The following is a 21975-nucleotide window of genomic DNA, read 5'->3' on the forward strand; positions in this document are numbered from 1 at the left end:
GTGAGTCAGTTTGAGACACAGAAGGAGGCCCAGAGTGGCCGTGCTATAGTGAAGACCGGGGCGGAGGAACAAGATGAGGCTGGGAGGTGGTATGCACGGCCCATCACCTCGGACCCTCAGGCTGTAGTAGGGAGCTTGAACTGTCTTCTGAGCACGAAAGAGATCTCAACGGGGCAGTGAAATAATCTGATTCACGCATGTAAAACCCCACTCCACCTGCTCTTTAGAGAAGAGATGAGTACAAGGTAAGAGTGAAATCAGGGGGCCCAAGGAGGAGGCGATGGTGTGGCCCAGGCTAGAGATGCTAAGGCTTGAATAAGGCTGGTGGCTGTGGAGATCCTGAGAAGAGGGCGTGTTGGAGACCTCTTCTGGAGGTGGAAGTGACAGAACTTGCTGGAGGGTCAGATGAGATGGGTGAGAGAGGAGGAATTGAGGACTTCTGGGTTCCTAGCCTGGTGGGCAATTTCTCTACCGTTCCCGTCCTGGGAGTCTGGGCAGGCTGGGCCACGGCTTGGACCCACAGAGACTGTGTGACCTAGGCTGGTTTCCAGCTCAGACTGGAAAAGTGGGAGGAAGACAGAGTCCAAGGACACTCCTAGGCAGAAGCTGGGCAGAGAAGAGGAGAGAGTGCAGTGGACTGAGCAGAAGCTGTCGGGGAGGAAGAGGAGGGCCAAGGTGAGGAAGCCAAGGGCAGAGGGTGTTTCAAGACCCAGGAGCGGGAGCTCCCCGTGAAGGCTGAGGAAGCTGAGGACAGAGACGTGTCCACAGCAAGGACGCCAGGGCAACCTTGATGGAGCAATCTCAGTGAAAGCCGACTGGCAGGAGTGGAACAGCAAATAGGAGCAAATGAACCGAAGAGAACAACCACTGGCAACTTTTTAGATTGTTTTACTGCAAGGGGAAGTCGAGAAATGGGGCTTTGGCTGGAAGAAAATAGGGAGGGTGAAGGGAGAGTTCTGTCCAAATACGGAGACTGTCATACCGTGTCTCTGTGCTGATGGCAAGGAACTGGGGAGGAACTGGTGTTCCAGAGAGAGGGGATTACCCAGGATCAGAGTCCTTGCTAAAGTAAGAGAGAGGACACCTAGAGCCCAAGTGGACAGAACTTAGGAGCAGGGACAGTCGTCTGAGAGGCAGAAGAAGAGGAGGTGCGTTTGTACAATCAGCCATGTGAAGCCGAGGGACCCTCCGCTGATGGTTTGCCAATGGGGTGCAAGCAAGTTGCAGCCAAAGCGAGACTGGAAAAGAGGAATAGACATGAAACAGTCCTCACAATCAAGCCCCCTGGAGACACAGAGTGGGATTTCCGGCAGTGCGCAGTGGCCACTCGAAGTTGCTGGCCATGCATTTGTAGTGACTGGCCAGCCCGTCTATTCGCTACTATGTGTTCCGCCATGCACGGCGTGTGCCAAACGTGGGCCTTTTCCCAGGTAACCCTATTAAATCAACTGGCAGATGGGAAAATCAAGACTCAGAAAGCCTTTCTGGCTTGCCCAAGGTCACACAGCTGGTAGGGGCAGAGCAGGACCTTGAGCCCAATCCCTGGAGCCTCTGCAGAGGCCAAAATGGTCTAAGGACTAAGCTGACTCTCACATCCGGTGGCGTTCATAGTCATCACTTGTGGCTGCAAGTGGGGAAATGCAGAAAAGAGAAACAGCTTTCCCTTTTGTGTAATATTTCTGTGAACTGGTGCTTGGGGTCAGTTGAGTACAAAGCGCCCTGAGTGCTGCTTCCTGCTGAGTAAGGACACCATTTCGTCACCTCTCTCTCTATCTAAATGACAAGCTTCTTTCAACTCTAGGCCAGGAGTGCAGAGATATTTGGGGCTGACTGCTCCCCCTCATCTGCTAATCATCTGCCCTCCTTCGATTCAGCATTACTTTCACTAAAGAGAGCTCCCTGGGGAACAGTAAACTTGGTGTTATCACCAGCAAACATCTTAGAAAGCAGGTTCTGTCTTCCCGTGCCTATTTACGGAAACATTCCCACACCTTGCTTGGTGTTTCCAGGAATTCCTGATCTTCCCAGCCAGGAAGAGCAACAAAAGAGTCTTGAAAAGTACAAGAGGTTCTTCCGTGGCTGCAAGCACATTGAATACTTCTACCTTTTAATTCCTCAGCAGAAAGTAATAAAATCCTAAAGGCTGAGTTAAGAACCAATCTATTAGAGTCCCTCTTAAGAGCTAGGTTCTCAGGGGGAAATACTGTGATGTGACCCTAGTGATTGCAGTGGGTTGAATGGAGCCCCCCCGCCCCCCCCCACACACACAAAGATATGCCCAAATCCTAAACCCTGAAACCTGTGGCTGGAAACTTACTTGAAAAAAGTCTTTTCAGATAAATTAAAGATCTTGGGATAGATAAGCCTGAATGTCTAGAGGGGTTGGGGTGTGCTAAATCCACTGACAATCTCCTTATAAGAAACACTCAGAGGAAGAGCAGGAAGTAATGAGACCATGGGTGCAGAGGTTGGCGTGAAGGGGCCACAAGTCAAGAGACACCTGGCGCTCCCCGAAGCCCAGTTCAGTTCAGTCTCTCAGTCGTGTCCGACTCTTTGTGACCGCACAGACTGTAGCACGCCAAGCTTCCCTGTCCATCACCAACTCCCAGAGCTTGCTCACACTCATGCTCATTGAGTCGATGATGCCATCTGACCACCTCATCCTCTGTCGTCACCTTTTCCTCCTCCCCTCAATCTTTCCCAGCATCAGGGTCTTTTCAAATGAGTCAGCTCTTCACATCAGGTGGCCAAAGTATTGGAGCTTCAGCTTCAGCATCAGTCCTTCCAATGAATATTCAGGACTGATTTCCTTTAGGATGGCCTGGTTTGATCTTCTTGCAGTCCAAGGGACTCTAAAGAGTCTTCTCCAACACCACAGTCCAAAAGCATCCAGAAGCTGGAGGAGGCAAGAAGCATATTCTCCCCCTGAGCCTCCAGAGAGAGACTAGCTCAGCCAAAACCTTGATTTTGAACTTCTGGCCTCCAGACTGTGAGAAATTACATTTTAAGCAGTCAAATCTGCGGCAGTTTGTGCCAGCAGCATTAGGAAACTAATGCAGTGGTCTAGGCTCTGTGAGGCCTGAGATGGTGTGTCAATCTGAACGTGCCAAATTCAGGGCTGTTTGCAGATGGAGCCAGCACCAAGCAGCTTGTGTTGGCAAAAGCAGAACAAACTGGCTCAGACGGCATCGACGTTTATCAAGAAATGGCTCAAATGCTCATTGGCAGTGATAGAGTGTAACGTCAAGGTTCAGAGCACAGACTTGGCAGCCAGAAGGAATAGGTTCAAATCCTGGTTCTGCCTCTCAGTGAGCTGCAAACCTGGGGCAGGTTTCTGAAGTTCTCTGTGCCTCAATTTCTCCACGTGTGAAATGAGGACACTGGGGACTTTCCTGATGAAACAGAGGTTAAGAATTCCCCTTCGGTGCAGGGACATGAGTTTGATCCCTGGTTTGGGAACATGCCTCGGGGCAACTAAGCCCACATACCACAACTAGAGAGCCTGGATGCTGCAACTGGAGAAAAAGCCTGCAGGCAGCGACGAAGACCCAGTGCAGCAAAAATAAAAATAAATAAGCAGATGTGTTCCAAAAAAAGAAAGAAGAACACTAATAACAGTCCCCACCTGCATAGAAGTTGTGACAATTATGACTTCATGTAAAGGCCTTTTAATCGACCATGCTGACTTATCACAAGTGTGAGAAGAGTGTCTGCTATTATTATGATAACCCAAATCCAGACAGCCACAGATGAGCTCAGAACAGACAAATAGATGCAAACGCGCCTGTGCCGATGTAAAGTGAGTCAAACCAGCTGAAACTACCATAAACCTGCTCCAACCTCTTGGGTCAAGCCATAGGAAAACCAGATGAAAGGAGTCAAACAGCATTACAGTGGTCTGAAATCTGCACACGTGTTTGCATACGTGAGGGGATCTCTGTTCTCTGCGTCAGCTTAGACGGTGACAAACAGCCCCACATGTGAGAGTGATGCTCAGGCAGAGACTATCTAAGAGACACCAAGACATAGTTCCCTGTTGGAAGCATGACCAGCAGGTGCTAAAAGAAACACTCACATGACTTCTCAGAGGCCAAGCCTCAGATGTTAGGAACCAACCTCATGTGACTTAGACAAGAGACCCGGTAGCTTGCCCCCAGATCCCTAGGGAAACTCAGGGACAAGAAATATAGTCAGAGTCCACAGAGACCTAGAAGGTTGTGAGAAGCCAAGGCCACTCTCTCCCTGGCTCAGGAAGGGGAGGTAACTCCCTCAGGACCTAGTGAGCCACAGGATGAGGGAGGGAGACCCTGGGGAGGAAGAGAGTTTCAGGCGAGAGATCAAACTTCAAGGCCTCTGTGGGTCCTCACGCTGTGGTCACAGGGGCCTTCACTGGCTCCGCACCACCCCAAGGGTGCTCTCTCCTGTTAGTCACTGTGTCTCCTGCTGGAGGGGGCAGATGCTGGGGAGGGGCTGGGGAGACTCCTGGGTGGGGATCTGGGGAGCTGGAGCCTTGAAACTCAAGGCTGGGTGAGCAGCAGCCCTTCTGTAGTTAACAAGCAGAGGAGATAAGGAGAGACCCCAAGAAGTCTCCATGGGATGACATGGCTGCTTGGACACAGAGGGGCTTGGGCAGAGAGAGCTCTAGGGTGCGGTGAGAGTCAGGGGCCTTGGGTCCCAGTCCTGGTTCTGCCTCTGACATGCTCTGTGACCTTGAACAAGTCGCCACTCTGTCTGTGACTTACTAACCCATATCTGAGAGAGAACCCTCCATAGTAACTGAGGTCCCTAAACTCATGCAAAAGAGAGAGAGGATGCATTCAGTCCAAACTTCCCACTTGCAACTGAAGATATGGAGACTAGACAGAGGAACTGAGCCACAGTTACACGGTGAGTGATCGGGGCTACTTACTATGTGCTCAATAAACTCCTTCTGCAAGGAATGCCCTTTCCAGCCAGCACAACTGCCAAGAGCACCTTCTAAGGGGCGGGAGTACGGGGTGGGGTGGGGGTCACTTGATGTGGTTTATTTTATGTAATCCTCCAACAGCCCTCTGAGGTATGCTCATCCCCATTTTACAGATGGGAAAACTGAATCCCAGAAACATGACTTGCACAGACACAGCTATTTGAATCCCCGTCTCTAGTTCCCCTAGGGCAGAAGGGAGAATGAGGACCCTATGTCAGAGGTCAAGGGTGTTGTGGAGGACATGCCCCAGAATCAACTTTTGGGGGCAAAGGAAGGGAGCAGGCTCAGGCCCACAAAGAAGCTGGGGGGAGGGTGGCACCCTACTGACTCATTTTATTTATTTATTTGGCCACACTGTGCAGCTTGTGGGATCTTAGTTCCCTGATCAAGGACTGAGCCTGGGCCCTCAGCAGTGAGAGTGTAGAGCTCTAACCACTGGACAGCCAGGTAATTCCCTCTCTGGCTCATTTTAAGGCAATTAGTTTTATTTGATTTTTCATTAATACATCCTCATGGTTCCAAAAATGTGTATAAAAAGCATACAGTAAAAATCTCACTTGGGGACTTCCCTGGTGGTCCAATGGTTAGTCCAGCTTACTTCACACTTCCAATGTGAGGTGGGCAACAGTTTGATCCTGGGTTGGGGACCTAAGATCCCACATGCTGCTCAGTGCAGCCAAATAGAAATAAATAAATAATTTTAAAATAAACTTAAAAAAATGTTCTATCACTAACAAAAGTCTCCTTTGGACACATGTGCCTCATTTGCCCTGTTCTGATTCCTCGTCCCCACCCCTACAGGTCACCACTTTTTATAGTATCTGAGGTTTTCTTGCAGAGTTCTTTGTTATGCTGTGTTAAGTCACTTCAGTCGTGTCCAACTCTGCGACCCTATGGAAAGTAGCTGGCCAGGCTCCTCTGTCCATGGGATTCTCCAGGCAAGAGTACTGGAGAGGAGTTGCCATTTCCTACTCCAGCACAGTTACTTTATGCACCTACAAAAATGAATATATGTTCATAACACCCTTTCTGCTTAAAACATAACAAACTACATATGCCGGGTTGTGCCTTTTCCCACTAGCCACACATCTTAGAGATTTTAATCAGCCAGTAGAGCTTCCCTGTTCTTTTTATCACTGCCTGATATCTACTGTAGATTGAAATAATCCATTTAATCAGTTTGAGTCCTTTCTAATTTCTCTCTCTTTTTTTGGTATTACGATAAGGCTGTGATGAATAATCAAGTACATACTTTGTTCAACATATGTGCAAGTGTATTTGCAGAATTAATTCCCAAAGTATCACAAACTCAGCAGCTTAAAATAACACCCTGAGAATCTGTAGGTCAGTCCTGCATGATGTAGCTGGGTCTCCTGCTCAGGAAGGAATCAAGGTGTTGGCAAGGCTTAGTTCTCATTTGGAGCCTCAGGAGGCAGATCCGCTTCCACGCTCACTCCAGTCATTGGGCGAACTTGCTTCCTTGTGGTCTCTGGTTTCTTGCCGCAAACAGCTGAGGGCGCTCCTCAGCTCCTAGAGGATACCTACATACTCTGCCATGTGGCTTTCTCCAAAGGGCACAATGCATCCTTCTCATGCTTCAAATGTCGGACTTCTTCTTCTGAGACCAGCTGGAGAAAACTTTCTGCATTTAACAGGTTCAGCTGATCAGGTCCAGCCCCCTAGGGAGAAAGTTCTGCCAATGACAGGAGTGCTCGAGGAAGTTGATTTGCCCCCAAATGAGAACTAAGCCTTACCAATACCTTGATTCCATCCTGAGCCCCCTCCACTGACTTGGGACCTTACTAACGTCTGCAAAATCTCTGTTTTAAAAAAATCTATATTTATTTTTTTTAAGAGTTTTTAAAATGTAGACCATGTTTTTTAAAGTCTTTATTGAATTTGCTACAATATTGCTTCTGTTTTATGATTTGGTTTTTCCGTAATCAGGCATGTGGGTGCTTGGCTCCCTGACCAGGGGTCGAACCCACCCCTCTGCACTGAAAGGCAAAGTCTTAACCACTGGATGGTCAGGAAAATCCCTGCAAAATCTCTTTTGCCATATAAAGGAACATAATCATTGAGTCCATATTTTTATCATATTTACAGATTCTGCTCACATGCAAAGGATCACACAAAGTTGAAAGCCGAGAAGGATCACCTTAGAATCCAGTCTAACACCAGGGTATTTGCAAAATACCCTGGATAGATAATGCCATCTTGTCCCCCACGGGTTGTCCCTCCCCCAGCAATGATGAGTGTTCCTGCTTTTCCACAGTGTCACCTAAACAATGATATCAAACTTGGGGATTTCTGCCAATCTGATGGGTGAAAATGGAATCTCAGTGTATTTTTAATCTCTGGTAGTCTTCGCATCAATAAGGTTGAGGATTTCTTCAAAAGCTTAAAAGTCATTTACGTTTCTTATTTGCTAATGGCTTGTGGTTTTGCGTCATAAAAAGGTCTTTCAAACTCCAAAGTTAATCAGAAACCCTTCTGTGTTTTCTTCTGCCGTTTTTATGGTTTCATAATGTATCCATGGGTTCATGGAACTGGAAGCTTTTCTTGTCATTTTCTCAGCGGAGAGCACCAAGCTGGATCCTGAAAGGCACTTGAGTTGCCAGTGGAGCCCGCTAGGTGCTGGGCTCCGATCCCCTTCAGCTCTGCCAGAAGTCTCAGCCAGTAGACCCTCCACCTGCCTCCCTCCAGTGCTCCTGTGTCCTGGGCTGGCACAGGGGGCCCAGGGTTGAGGCGGCCACTGCCCTGTCTGAGAAGTGAGATGAGCACAGGGCCAGACCAGGATTCAAGATGCAGAACCAAGCCTGTAGGCACAGGGGAGGGGAGGGGGATTCTGGTGGGAGTGTTTAGGAGACTCCAGGGAAGAGCTGGCATCTGAGTTGAGCATTAAAAATGAGGAGAAATGGCAGCATTGGGGGAAGGAGAACAGCAGGAGCCAAACAGGGAGGTGGAAAAATCAGCCTGAAATCTAGCCTGGAGAGAAGGATTTAGTGAACCATGAAGTCCTCCAGGGTAGAGGCAGGGGATGACTTATCTCTGTGCACCAGCCAGAGTTTGTCAAATGAAACCAAGCAGAAAGGACACAGGGCTTTGGATCCCAGGCAAAATCATTTTCCCTTTTGATGGTGAGAAGCAAAGACCTCCAAGAAGAAACCCCTGGCCATGATGTCATCTCAGAACCTGAGCGCTCTCTGCACACAACTGCCCCCTTGTGGCTGATCTGGGAACTCTCCGTGACTAGCCTCAGGTGTCAGATCTAAGCTGAGCCAATTCACTAACTGAGGGTGGAGAGGCGGCTGAGTGGGTCTCAGAGGATTGAAAAACTATGGCATTCTGTTCTGAGTCCAGTAGGCTCTCAGAGACCATCTGGTCTGACTTCTTCATTACATACAGAGAAACCGAGTATCCAAGAAAGTACTGCTAGGTCATGGGTGGAGAGATTACCAGACTTGGTAAAGTCTGTAGGCTGGCTCCACTTCTCACAGGTTGTAAGATCCCAGGAAAGTGGCCCTACCCCACTGACCCACAGTCTCCGTCTCTGTCAAATGGAGTCTGGGGCCTGGCAGAATTCCCTTTATGGTCATGTCAGGCTAAGTCACCAAGATCAACTCTCCCCTTGGAAACAATGAAAACTGCTGGTAAAGTAGTGTAACCAGAGGGTTACAGAGTTACCAGAAAACACACTGAAGGGAAAACAAAGACTTTGAGAGAGAAACCAAACAGAAAAAGTCTGTTTTCCTGATTCTGGCCAGTCTGGACTGTTGTTTTGCTGACTCTCTTGGGCCAGGGGCACAAATAAAGTTAGAGTACATAGTGAAAGATCGTATAGAAAACCTTCCCCACAACACGCTGGGAATCCCCAAAGCCGTGCTCCTAGAAGGAAGTCAGCCCTAGTGCAGACTTGCAGCCCCAGTTCATATGTGTTGGATGATGAAGTCTTGAACGTAGATTGACGTAGACTGATTCTAAGTGAGTAAGTGAAGTCGCTCAGTCGTGTCCGACTCTTTGCGACCCTGTGGACTGTAGCCCTCCAGGCTTTTCTGTCCATGGGATTCTCCAGGCAAGAATACTGGAGTGGGTTGCCATTTCCTTCTCCAGGGGATCTTCCCAACCCAGGGATTGCACCCAGGTCTCCTGCATTGCAGGCAGATACTTTATCCTCTGAGCCACCAGGGAAGCAAGTGAAGATCTTCTTTGGAGAGAGGGTTGATTAAATCTAGACTTGAAGGAGTTAAGCATATAGATTATAACCTCTAGGATAAACAGTAAAACAATAAAGACAGCACAATTTCCAGGTCAGTTTAGGGAAGTGGAGTCCCCTCTGGGTGCAGGTCTACTGACCAAATACCTGGGCAGATTAACATCAGACAGAGTGTGGGCTTTAAGGCAAGAAGTACTATTAGGACACAACTCAATATCAAAACAAACAAACAAACAACCCGGTCAAAAAAGAAAAATGGACAGAAGATATAAACAGACATTTCTCCAAAGAAGACAGACAGGTGGCTAACAGGAACATGCAAAGATGCCCAACATCGCTAATTATTAGAGAAATGCAAATCAAAACTACAATGAGGTATCACTTCACATCAGTCAGAATGGCTTTCATCAAAAAGTCTACAAATAATCGGCTTCCCTGGGGGCTAAATTGTGAAGAGTATGCTTTCCAATGCAGGAGACACAGGTTCAATGCCCGGTCCAGAAGGATCCCGTATGTCACAGAGCAACTGAGCCTGTGTTCCACAACTACTGAGCCTGTGCTCTAGAGCCGGAAAGCCACAGCTACGGAAGGCGCAAGACCTAGACCCCATGCTCCACAGCAAGAGACGCCATCACAGGGAGCTGCCCATGCACCGCAGCTAGAGAGTAGCCCTCGCTCACCACAGCTAGAGGAAAGCCCGTGCAGCGACGGAGACCCAGCACAGCCAACAGTTAACAAAAAAGTAAATAAAATTATTTTAAAATCTATAAATAATAAATGCTGGAGAGGCTGTGGAGAGAAAGGAACTCTCCTACGCTATTGGTGGGAATGTAAATTGGTACAGCTACTATGGAAAACAGTATGGAAGTTCCTTAAAAAACTAAAAATAGAGTTGCCGTGAAAGTTGCTCAGTCATGTTCAACTCTTTGTGACCCCATGGACTATACAGTCCATGGAATTCTCCAGGCCAGAATACTGGAATGGGTAGTTTTCCCTTCTCTAGGGGATCTTCCCAACCTAGGGATCGAACCCAGGCAGAGTCTTTACCAGCTGAGCCACAGGGAAGCTCATGAATGCTGGTGTGAGTAACCTATCCCCTTCTCCAGCGGATCTTCCTGACCCAGGAATTGAACTGGGGTCTCCCACATTGCAGGAGGATCCTTTACCAGCTGAGCCACAAGGGAAGCCCAAGAGTTGCCATATGCTCCTCCAGTTCCACTCCTGGGCATATATCCAGAGAAAACTATAATTTGAAAAGATACATGCATCCTAATGTTCATTGCAGCACTACTTAAAATAGCCAGACATGGAGGCAACCAAAATGCCCACTGAAGCTGTGGTACATGTATACAATGGAATATTACCCGCCATAAAAAAGAGTGAAATAATGCCATTTGCAGCAACGCAGATGGACCTGGAGATTACCACATTAAGTGAAGCACACCAGACAGAGAAAGACAAGTATCATATGATATCATTTACTCAGGGAATCTAAAAAATACAAGCGAACTTTTTTATAAAACAGAAATAGACCTACTGACATAGAGATGCAATAGACATGAGTTTGATCCTTGGGCTGGGAAGATCCCCTGGAGTAGGAAATGGCAACCTACTCTTACTCCAGTATTCTTGCCTGGAAAATTCCGTGGACAGAGGAGCAACAGTCCATGGGGTTGCAAAGAGTCAGACACAGCTGAGCAACCGAGCATGCATGCACTATTGTATATAAAATAGATAACCAATAAGGATCTACTGTGCAGCACAGGGAACTATACTCGATATTTTTAATAACCTATAAGGCATAAGAATCTGAATGTATCTGAATATAAAAGAACATCTGAATCACTGTGCTATATACCTGAAACTAACACAGCATGGTAAAGCAACTGTACTTCAATAAAAAAAAAGACGTACTATTAGGAATAGAGGGGACCACTCTACAAATAATAAAGAATGCTGGCAAATAAACTGAACAGGCATTCCACAAAAGAGAAAACCAAATGATTGATAATATGAAAAAATGCTCATCCTTACACATAATCTAAACATGCAAATTAAGACCACAATAAGATGATACTACACGCTTATAATGGGATAATATCATATTGGGATAAGTTACAATTTGAACAATATCATATATTGGAGATTACTAGATATACAGAGGCAGGAAAATATGACTGGTAGTCAAGAGAAAAAATAGGAAATTGTGTCAGAACCACAATGATCCATATACCAGAGTTAATAAAACTTTAAAACTTTAAAATAACTTCGATAATATGCCAGATAACATGAAGAAAAAAAGATTGAAAAAGTGGATATAAAATAAAGATTGTCAATAGAGAAGTAGAATGTATTTTTTAAAACTGAATATTCTAAAACAGATATACAACACATGAAATCAAGAATTTATTTGATATGAAAAAGAGTACAGCAGAAGGATAAAAGACAAGCTTAGAAAACTTGAAAACAATTCAGTAGAAAACATCCAAGCTGAAACAGAAAAAACAAATTCTAACATTTGTATAATTAGAATCCCAGAACAGAAGAAAAGAGATTTGGGACAGAAGCAATATTTGACGATTACTTCAAGTGACTTATTATTTTTCCAAAACTGTTGGAAGACATCAACCCACAAATTCAAGAAGCTTAGTAAAACCCTTTCTTTCACTAAAGAAAGCCACACTTAGACGTGTTCAACAGCTGAAAACTGAGACAAAGACACATCGCAAAAGCAGCTAAATAAAGGACACTATCTTTAAAGCCCAACAGTAAGACTGATGCCTACATTTCAACAGAAACTATAAATCCAGAAGAAAATGGAATGACATTTTAAAAGGTCAGAAATGGAATAATAATAATAAAGCCAACACTGCTAACCTAGAATTCCATACCAAGGAGGGATCATTTTTTTAAGAATTAACAGGAACCAAAGACACTGGTACAAAGAAAAGTTGAGAAAATGTGTTGCTGACCAAATTGTACCACAAGAAATATTAAAAGAAAAATTTCTGGCTGAAGTAAAATGACTCCAGATGAAAGAGCAGACCTTCAGAAAGTAATGCAGGGCACTGGCAAGGAGAAATGTGCGGGTAAACATTAAAACACTGACGAAACAGTGATAGAAAGGTCTTGTAGGGCTTATAGTGTTTACAGAAGTGAAACACGCAACATAGCTCAAAAGCTAGAAGGGGGTTAAAGGAGCTGAGCTGTTGTAAGTTTCTTGCATTGTTAAAACAGTGGTAAATATATTTATTTAATACTCCAATGAGCCTGCAATATTGTGATATGGGCTGAATGTGTCTCTCCCTCCCCACCTCCTCCCATTCATACAATGAAACTTTAATCTCCAAAGTGGTGGTATTTGGAGATGTGGCCTTTAGGAAGTAGTTGGGTTATGAGGATAGAGTCCTCATGGGATTAGTGCCCCTATGAGAAGAGGGGTGAGAGAGCTTGGTTCCTCTCTTACCGTGTTAAGACAAAGCAGGAAGACCGCCCTGTGCAAACCAGGAAAAGGGCTCTCACCAGACCCTAATCATCTGGGGTCCTGACCTGGGTCTTTCCAGCCACCTGAACTGTGAGAAATACATTTCTATTGTTCACGTCCATCCATTTATAGTATCTTGTTACAATAGTTTGAACTACTGCTAAGTCACTCCAGTCGTGTCCAACTCTCTGCGACCCCATAGATGGCAGCCCACCAGGCTCCCCCGTCTCTGGGATTCTCCAGGCAAGAACACTGGAGTGGGTTGCCACTTCCTTCTCCAATGCATGAAAGTGAAAAGTGAGTGTGAAGTCGCTCAGTCATGCCTGACTTCGCGACCCCATGGACTGCAGCCCACCAGGCTCCTCTGTCCATGGGATTTTTCCAGGCAAGAGTACTGGAGTAGGTTGAGCTTGAACTAAGACATATAATAATATGTCAAAGATGCATATTTAAATCTCTAAAGTAACTACTGCAAGGATTTTGTAAAACTGTGTAGCTAGAACCTAATAAAGGAAAAACATGAAATAATAAAAGCTAGATGATTATCCAAAAGAAGAAAATAGTGGATGAGAACATGGACAAGGAACAGATGAGATAGAAAAATGAACAGCAAATGGTAGACCTAAATCCAACTATATCAGTAATTACATGAAATACACAGGGTTAAAACAAACTGGCTAAAAGACATAGAACATTAGAGTGGAGTTTTTAAAAGCCCTATTGTGTTTCATTTATAAGAGACACTTTTAAAATATAAAAACACAGAAACAAGAGGGTCAAAAATGATATACCATTCAAACACTACTTTTTAAAAAAGTAGTGTCACTATATTAATACCAGATAAAATAAGCTTAAGACAAAAGATAGAGATAAAGACAGACATTTTATAACAATAAAAGTCCAATTAGAAGCTTCCCTGGTGGTTCAGTGGTAAAGAATTTGCCTGCCAATACACCACAGCTATTCAGCCTGTGCTCTGGAGCTGCGACTACCAAGTCCACGTGCTGCAGCTGCTGAAGCCCACACCTCCCAGAGCCTGTGCTCTGCAACAAAAGCCACTGCAATAAGCAGCCTGTGCACTGCAGCTAAGGGGTAGCCCCCACTAGCCGCAGCTAGAGAAAAGCCTGCATGAGCAGCAACAAAGACCCAGCACAGCCATAAGTAAACAGATAAATAAAGAAAATTATTTTTAAAAGTCCAATTCAATAGGAAGATATAACAATTCTAAATTTGTATGCACCAAATAACACAGGTTAAAAATATATAAAGCAGAGACTTCCCTGGTGGTCCAGTGGCTAAGACTCTGAGCTCTGAATACAGGGGGCCTGGGTTCTATCCCTGGTCAGGAAACTAGATCCCCCAGGCTGCAACTAAAAGATTCTGCATACCGCAACGAAGATCAGAGATCTCAAATGCTGTAACTAAGACCTGGTACAGCCAAATTAATTAGTTAGAAAAATACATAAAAATTGTTGAGACTTATGTTGAAATACCTAAATAAACTAATGTACATTTTTTAAAAACAAAAAACAAACAAAAAAAAAATTGTTGAGACTAAAAGAGAACTAGACAAACATACAACCACAGCTGGAGATTTCAAAATACTTTTTTCAGAAGCTCAATCAAAAAAAAAAAATCAGCAATGGTACAGATGATTCAAAGTAGTTCGCCAGTGTGATTCAGTTGAGGCATAGAATATTTATGCAGAACGCATTTCACGAAAGAAGATATACCAATGGCCGAAGAGCACATGAAAATGTGTTCAACATCATTGATTGTTAGGAAACTCCAAATTGAAACCACAATGAAACAACATTTTATACCACTTGAAGGGCTAAAATAAGATCCAAGTACTAAATCCTGCTGAGGATTCAGAGCAACTAGAACTTTCATACATTGCTGATGAGAGTGTGAATAAGTTCACCACTTTAGAAGACTGTTTAATAGCTTCTTAGAAAATCCTAGCTATTAATAGTCACCCAAGATATCGGAGCTGATTTCAGATCTAGGGTGGGAAATGTACAAGATGAGAGAAACACAGTCATGAGCCCCTGATGATGAACACACATCACCTGTAAAAGCAGGCTTGTCAGAAATAGAAATGCAAATCTGATTAGTCTCTGGATCCAATGACCAATTAACAGGAAATTCCAAGAAAAGAGGAATGTGCTACCTCCACCATGGAGATGTAATTAGCAGTGATTGCAGGAAACTCTATAAGACAAATAATCTGGTTTCATTAGTAAATGAATCACAGGAAGAAGAAAAAGATGGAAAGAGAACCAAGGATTAAAAAAATTAATGACACATTAAAATAAAAAGGCAAAGTGAAAGGCTGCTGGGGGTGGAGATGGGAAGTGATAGTTAGGGAGGCGATGTGTGGAGAGTTCTGGGGTCGGGGGCAAAATTTTGCCTTCAGACAGGTGTGGTGGTCATACAGGAGTTTGCCTGTATGGATGTGAGAGTTGGACTGTGAAGAAGGCTGAGCGCTGAAGAATTGATGCTTTTGAACTGTGGTGTTGGAGAAGACTCTTGAGAGTCCCTTGGACTGCAAGGAGATCAAACCAGTCCATTCTGAAGGAGATCAGCCCTGGGATTTCTTTGGAAGAAATGATGCTAAAGCAGAAACTCCAGTACTTTGGCCCCCTCATGCGAAGAGTTGACTCATTGGAAAAGACGCTGATACTGGGAGGGATTGGGGGCAGGAGAAGGGGACGACCGAGGATGTGATGGCTGGATGGCATCACTGACTCGATGGACGTGAGTCTGAGTGAACTCCGGGAGATGGTGATGGACAGGGAGGCCTGGCATGCTGCGATTCATGGGGTCGCAAAGAGTCGGACACAACTGAGCGACTGAACTGAATCTGTACATTTGTTTTATGTGTTTTTTTTGTATTCATGTTGTATTTTGCCATTAAAAAAAAGATTTAAGAAAATCATTCAGGAGATGTGGGTGCAGGTTTTTAGGCTTCAACTCCAGAGATTCTGAATCTCTGAATGAAGCTTCCTAAACCACCACCTATTAGAAAGCTTCTGATGTTTTTATGTAACCAGCATTCCAAGATGCATTTTAAGGAACATTGGTGAAGGAACTGAGGAGCCAGGGACGGATTTCACAGCAGAACAAGCTGAGTTTTTGCTTTAGAAAGATCCCTTTGCCACATGGAGTATGGGCTGGAGGAGTCTGGAGTCTGACTCACAATGTCGGAAGTGATGGCAAAGTTCTGGCAATCAGAGCAGTGGCCTTTGGAGATGGGACTGGATGTAGAGTTGAGAAATGTTCCAGAGGTAGAACTTCAAAAAGCATTTCCAGATTCTTCAGTTCAGTCGCTCAGTCATGTCCCACTCTTTCAGACCCATGGACTGCAGCACGCCTGGCCTCCCTGTCCATCACCAACTCCCAGAGCTTGCTCAAATTCATGTCCACCGTGTTGGTGATGCCATCCAATCATCTCATCCTCTGTTCTCCCCTTCTCCTCCTGCTTCAATCTTTCCCAGCATCAGGATCTTTTCCAATGAACGAGCTCTTCACATCAGGTGGCCAAAGTATTGGAGTTTCAGCCTCAACATCAGTTCTTCCAATGAATATTCAGGACTGCTTTCCTTTAGAATTGACTGGTTGGATCTCCTTGCTATCCAAGAGTCTCTCAAGAGTCTTCTCCAACACCACAGTTCAAAAGCATCAATTCTTTGGTGCTCAGCTTTCTTTATGGTCCAACTCTCACATACATGACTACTGGAAAAACCATAGCTTTGACTATACGGACCTTTGTTGGCAAAGTGCTGTCTCTGCATTTTAATCTCTTCTGTCTAGGTTTGTCATAGCTTTTCTTCCAAGGAGCAAATGTCTTTTAACTTCATGGCTGCAGTCACCATCTGCAGTGATTTGGGAGCCCAAGAAAATTAAATCTGCCACTGTTTTCATTTTTTTCCCATCTATTTGCCATGAAGTGATAGGACCAGATGCTATAATCTTAGTTTTTTGAATACTGAGTTTTAAGCCAGCTTTTTCATTCTCCTCTATCACTTTCATCAAGAGGCTCTTTAGTTCCTCTTTGCTTTCTGCTATGAGGGTGGTATCATCTGCATATCTGAGGTTGTTGATAGTTCTCCTGGCAGTCTTGATTCCAGCTTGTAATTCTCAGGAATTCCAGGAATCATACATTATTCTGTATTTTCCCCAACACATCATGTGTTGGGGAAGAATAATGATTGACCATAATAAAAAATAGTGAAAATTTTCTTGAGAGATTGTTATACTAACCATTTCAGGAAAACCCCTGGCAGTGCCGTGGTTAAGACTCTGTGCCTTCACTGCTGAGGGCTGAGAGTTTGGGTTCAACCCCTGGTCAAAGAACTAAGATTCCCAAAAGCCTGGCACAGCAGCCAAAAATAAAAATTCAGAGATTTTCTGTTTAAAAAATCATGATTGCAGATGCATGGTTTATTATTATTATGAGCCAGTACATGACAGGATGGTGTATAGTAATCCCCCTCCTCCCCTATCTATGGTTTTGCTTTTCATAGTTTCTGTTACCCATAGTCAACCATGGTCCAAAAATATTAAATAGAAAATATCGGAAACAGTTCATAAGTTTCTAAACTATTACATGCATTTATGTATTTAATTAATTTTTGGCTTCACCACATGGCATGTAGGACCTTAGTTCCCGGGCAGGATCAAGCCCATGTCCCCTGTATCGGCAGCATAGCATCTTAAGCACTGGTCACCAGGGAAGTCCAGTGTTTTATGTTTTAAACTGAGTGCCATTCTGAGGAGTGTGATGAAATCTCTAGCCATCCACTCCATTCCAACAGAGACATGAATCATCCCTTTGTCAGCATAATCCTGCCTGTGAGTCATTCAGTAGCCATCAGTTACCAGACTGACGGTCTTGGTATCTGGGTGTTTGTGTTCAAATAACCTTTATTTTATTTAATAAGGGCCACAAAGCCCAAGAGCAGTGATGCTGGCAATTCGGATATACCAAACAGAAGCCATCAAGTGCTTCCTTTAAGTAAAAGTTCTAAACTTATAGAAAAAGTGCGGAGGTTGCTAAGATCTATGGTAAGAATAAATTTTCTATTCATGAAATGGTGAGGAAGATAAAAGAAATTCATGCTAGTATTGCTGTCTTGCCTCCAAGTGCAAAAGTTACGGCCACAGTGCAAGGTAAGTTAAGATGGAAAAGGCATTAAAGTTGAGCAATAAGATGTTTTGAGAGACCACATTCACATAACTTTCATTACAGTGTGTAATTATCATTGCTTTATTTAGTTGGTATTAATCTACTGTTCTTATTTTATAAAATGAACTTTAGCTTAGGTATGTATGTATATGGAAAAACACAGCACCCTCTGTAGTTTCAGGCGTCCACTGGGGGTCTTGGAACCTATCACCCCCTTGGATAAGGGAGACTACTGTATTCAAAAACATGTAACAGTGACCTCTACCACATATAGACACTTGATCATTTAAAAAAACATTAAAAAGGGGGAAACATTAACTCAACATAAATGCCAAATAAAGGTCATTTTAAAAACTGAGTGATATCACAAATGTTTGTTGATTTATGGCAAAAACCATCACAGTATTATAATTATCCCCCAACAAAGTAAATAAATTAATTTTAAAAATAATAATAAATAGATAAACAATAAGGTCCTACTGCATAGCACAGGGAACTGTATTCATTATAATATAATGAAAAGTGGTATGTATATGTACAACTGAATCACTTGGCTGTACACCAGAAACTAACACAACATTGTAAATACTCTATACTTAAATAAATAAGTAAAAATAAATAAAAGACAAAAAATAAAAGAGTCTTGACAATTTTAAATACAGTATTAATTGCCCTTGATCTTTGTTTTCATGATAAATATTCCTGGTGTGGAAGAACTGATTTCATTTGCACTGATGTTGGTTGAATTGAGTGTCTTGCCTCATGTTGGGTATTAGGTACATGTTTCTTCCTATAACTTTGCTGTTTTTAAGGATGCAATATTTTGCTTTACAAAGAACTATAGCCTAGAGCAAATATTCAAACACTGGAAAATATCAGCTGACATAATTGGGTTCAGTACAGTTCAGTTCAGTTGGCCAGTCATGTCTGACTCTTTGCAACCCCATAATTGGGTAGTATTAGAATAACATGGCGAAATTACCAAATTAGGGACTTCTTCCCAGATAGCTCAGTTGGTAAAGAATCAGCCTGCAATGCAGGAGACCCTGGTTTGATTCCTGGGTTGGGAAGATCCGCTGGAGAAGAGATAGGCTACCCACTTCAGTATTCTGGCCTGCAGAATTCCATGGATGTCGCAAAGAGTTGGGCACGACTGAATGACTTTCACTTCACTTTGCTTCTAAAACTTATTTGTTGGAACACTAATCATAGGATTTGAATAAAGCTTACTCATATAATATATATATAAACATAAATATTCATTTTATTTGCAAGAATGGCTCACAGATTAGCAGCAGACAGGTCCACAAACACATACTTATAACATGGCAAAAGCTACGTGCAAAACTGATGACATCACCAATTCTCTCCTACATGCTCCTGTTCCAGATCCCAGAAATGTTGATCTTGACCTTTGACTCTGAGTGTCAGTATTCCCTGCTCTAACTTTTAACAAGTCAGTGACAGTGAAGTCGCTCAGTCGTGTCCAACTCTTTGCAACCCCATGGACTGTAGCTACCAGGCTCCTCCGTCCACGGGATTTTCCAGGCAAGAATATTGGAGTGGGTTGCCATTTCCTTCTCCAGGAGATCTTCCCAACCCAGAGACTGAACCCGAGTCTCCCGCATTGTAGGCAGATGCTTTACTCTCTGAGCCACCAGGGAAGTCTGACATGTCAGTGGGTTCCTTCAAACAAGAAACTTCTGTATGTTGATTGCTAAGCTTTGATTTCCACAGAATAATCATAGATTTTCCTACCACCAGCAGTTAGTATCATACAACCCAAGAGAGGAGAGAGTTTCCAGGAGGGAGGGGACAGCTGTGTGAGTCAGATGGGTGCTGATCAAGGCTGTGAACTGCCTGAGGGAAGGTCAGTGGCATGCACCTCCTACTAGAAAGTCCTGCTCTGACCTCTAGACATTCTACACAGATAGCTGGGCTGGGGCGTTGGTAGGCTCCACCTGTTCTGGACTGCCCACACCTTCCACAGCCTCCGAGCCTTTGCAGAGCTGTTCCTTCTTCCTGGAGCATCTTTCCCGAACAGCCCCAGTCACTGGGTCTCTCTTCAAACGTCACCTCCCACCACCCTCTCCAGTCACTCTCCTTTAATTCCTTCTCACCATCCTCCAGAGTCTAGCATTGCTTTATTTATTTGTTTGGTTCCTGTCCTCCCCCTTCCTCACCTCCACCCTCCATGGAATGTCAGGTCTACAAGAGCAATGATCTCTGCTCAATTCCCAGACTCTAGAACAGTGCCTGGCACAGAGGAGGTGTTCAGTGAATACTATTGACTCCATGGAGTAGACAGGTTCAGACAGCTTTTTAAAGCCACCTCTCTGGATTTCTCTCTCGTTTCTCGTTTGTCAAAGGGGGAAGGGAACTCCTCTGCAGCCCTTTTCAAAAAGGCATTGTTAGTCCCATAAACCGAATCCTTAGATGAGCAAACGCCTTGTAGGTTTCTGGTCGGCTGCAACACTGATTGTGGCCAGTGGGTGGAAGCAAATCACTGTGGCTGAACCACGACAAAGCCTGGGCCACTTGGTGCTCAGAACACCTGAAATTTAATCTCCCAACAGCCAAGCCCGTTATATATATAATATATATATATATGTATGTATATTTGAGAAGCACACACATATATATATGTATATATATGTATGTATATTTGAGAAGCACACACACACACACACACACACACACACACACACACACACATATATATATATATATATATATATATATATATTTGAGAAGCAAGACTTTCTTAAACATAGTGTGCTCACCCCTGCAGCCCTAAAGGAAAAACACTGAACTGCTTTGAAGTCAAATCTCAGTTCTGCCATTTACCAGCCAGGTGACCTGAGGGTTCACGTCTCTAAAGAGGGGGTGTTATTTGCTCACTGGGTCATTATGAGTCTCCAGCAGGTAAAGGCTGTGGAAGGCAGCATGTGGGCTCAGGAAAAGGCTTTGAGGACTGCAGGTGGAGCCTGGACCTGCAGAGAGTCCCCCCTCAGGAGCACCTCATTCTCTAAGCTGTCTCCACCTGCCTCGCTCTCTTCCTCCCCAGTGACCCCCACTCATTCTGCACCCACAGAGCAGGTGCCCATGTGCTGAATACAAAACACACCGCATGGCGGGGTTCACTCTACATGGACCCCCACAAACCTCGAGTGTGCACCTGCTCTGGCATTGCCACCCATTTCACTGGCCCATTCATCCTTCCACGCTTCTTGTCCCTTTTCCACTCCGCCCCTCTCCTGAGAACACCAGGACCTTCTGCCTCCTCGCTCCCACCATGTTCTTGCTTCTTATTCCGCTAAGAAAGAAACAGTAGAGTTCCATGTTCTCCCAGCGACCTGCCTGTCCCTGTGGAGGCACTGGAGGAGTTCCCATCTGGGCGCACCCCACCTCAGTTCCCCAACCCCGCCCCAGAGCACAGGACGCCAACCGCTCCCACCAACCCAAGGACGTTGCTTTGCCACTGTCGCCTCTCTTTCTGCGTCTTAGTTATCTTGCCTTCTGTCAGTCATCCCTGTGAGCCTACAAACAAGCTGTAATATCTCTCATCTTAAACCTTCCTTGACCTACACAGGCGCCTCTTCCAGCAACTCTCCCATTTCCTGCTCCTCTTACAGCACAACTAACTTTCTGGAAGAGGTGCCCACACCCCATCCTCTCTGGACCCCACTTCCACCAACCTTCCTAGGCGTTAAAACCCGCTGGTTAAGATCACCGATGACCTCCGCTCTCCGATGTCGTTCTCAGCTCTCACCTCACCCACTCTGGGGGGAGTCCTGGGCACAGAGCTGTGGGCTGCCGTCCTGGAATATTTCTCCTCTCAGTTCCCAGGACTTGTGTCATCCCTCTGCTTATTTACTTCCTGGCTGAGCTGGCAAGCCCCAGGGATGGAAAGTCCAACCAGTGCGGACCGCGCCCCATGGACGGTCATATCTGCCCTCCCGACCTCTGCCCTTCCGACCTCTGCCCTGAAATCTGATGCTTGTACCTGACTCCATTTGGATGTTGGATCGGCTTTTCATACGTGCCTTTTCCAAAACAGAACTCTCCATTTTAATCCCTCCTAACCCGCTTCTCCTCCTGCCCTGCATCCCCATCTG

At 44.7% G+C, this 21975-nt stretch overlaps 1 protein-coding gene across 1 annotated transcript in view; it reads right to left on the reverse strand.

Annotated features, from left to right (window-relative positions):
* TINAGL1 (tubulointerstitial nephritis antigen like 1) overlaps positions 1-21743 on the reverse strand; it is a 35925-nt gene extending 14182 nt beyond the window's left edge. The window contains exon 1 of the mRNA XM_069578758.1: positions 21556-21743. The gene's annotated coding sequence lies outside the window, so the exon portion shown is untranslated. The remainder of the gene's footprint in view (positions 1-21555) is intronic.
* Positions 21744-21975: the final 232 nt, after the last annotated feature.

The sequence above is a fragment of the Ovis canadensis genome, chromosome 2, assembly GCF_042477335.2.
Source record: "Ovis canadensis isolate MfBH-ARS-UI-01 breed Bighorn chromosome 2, ARS-UI_OviCan_v2, whole genome shotgun sequence".
Lineage (NCBI taxonomy): Eukaryota > Metazoa > Chordata > Mammalia > Artiodactyla > Bovidae > Ovis > Ovis canadensis.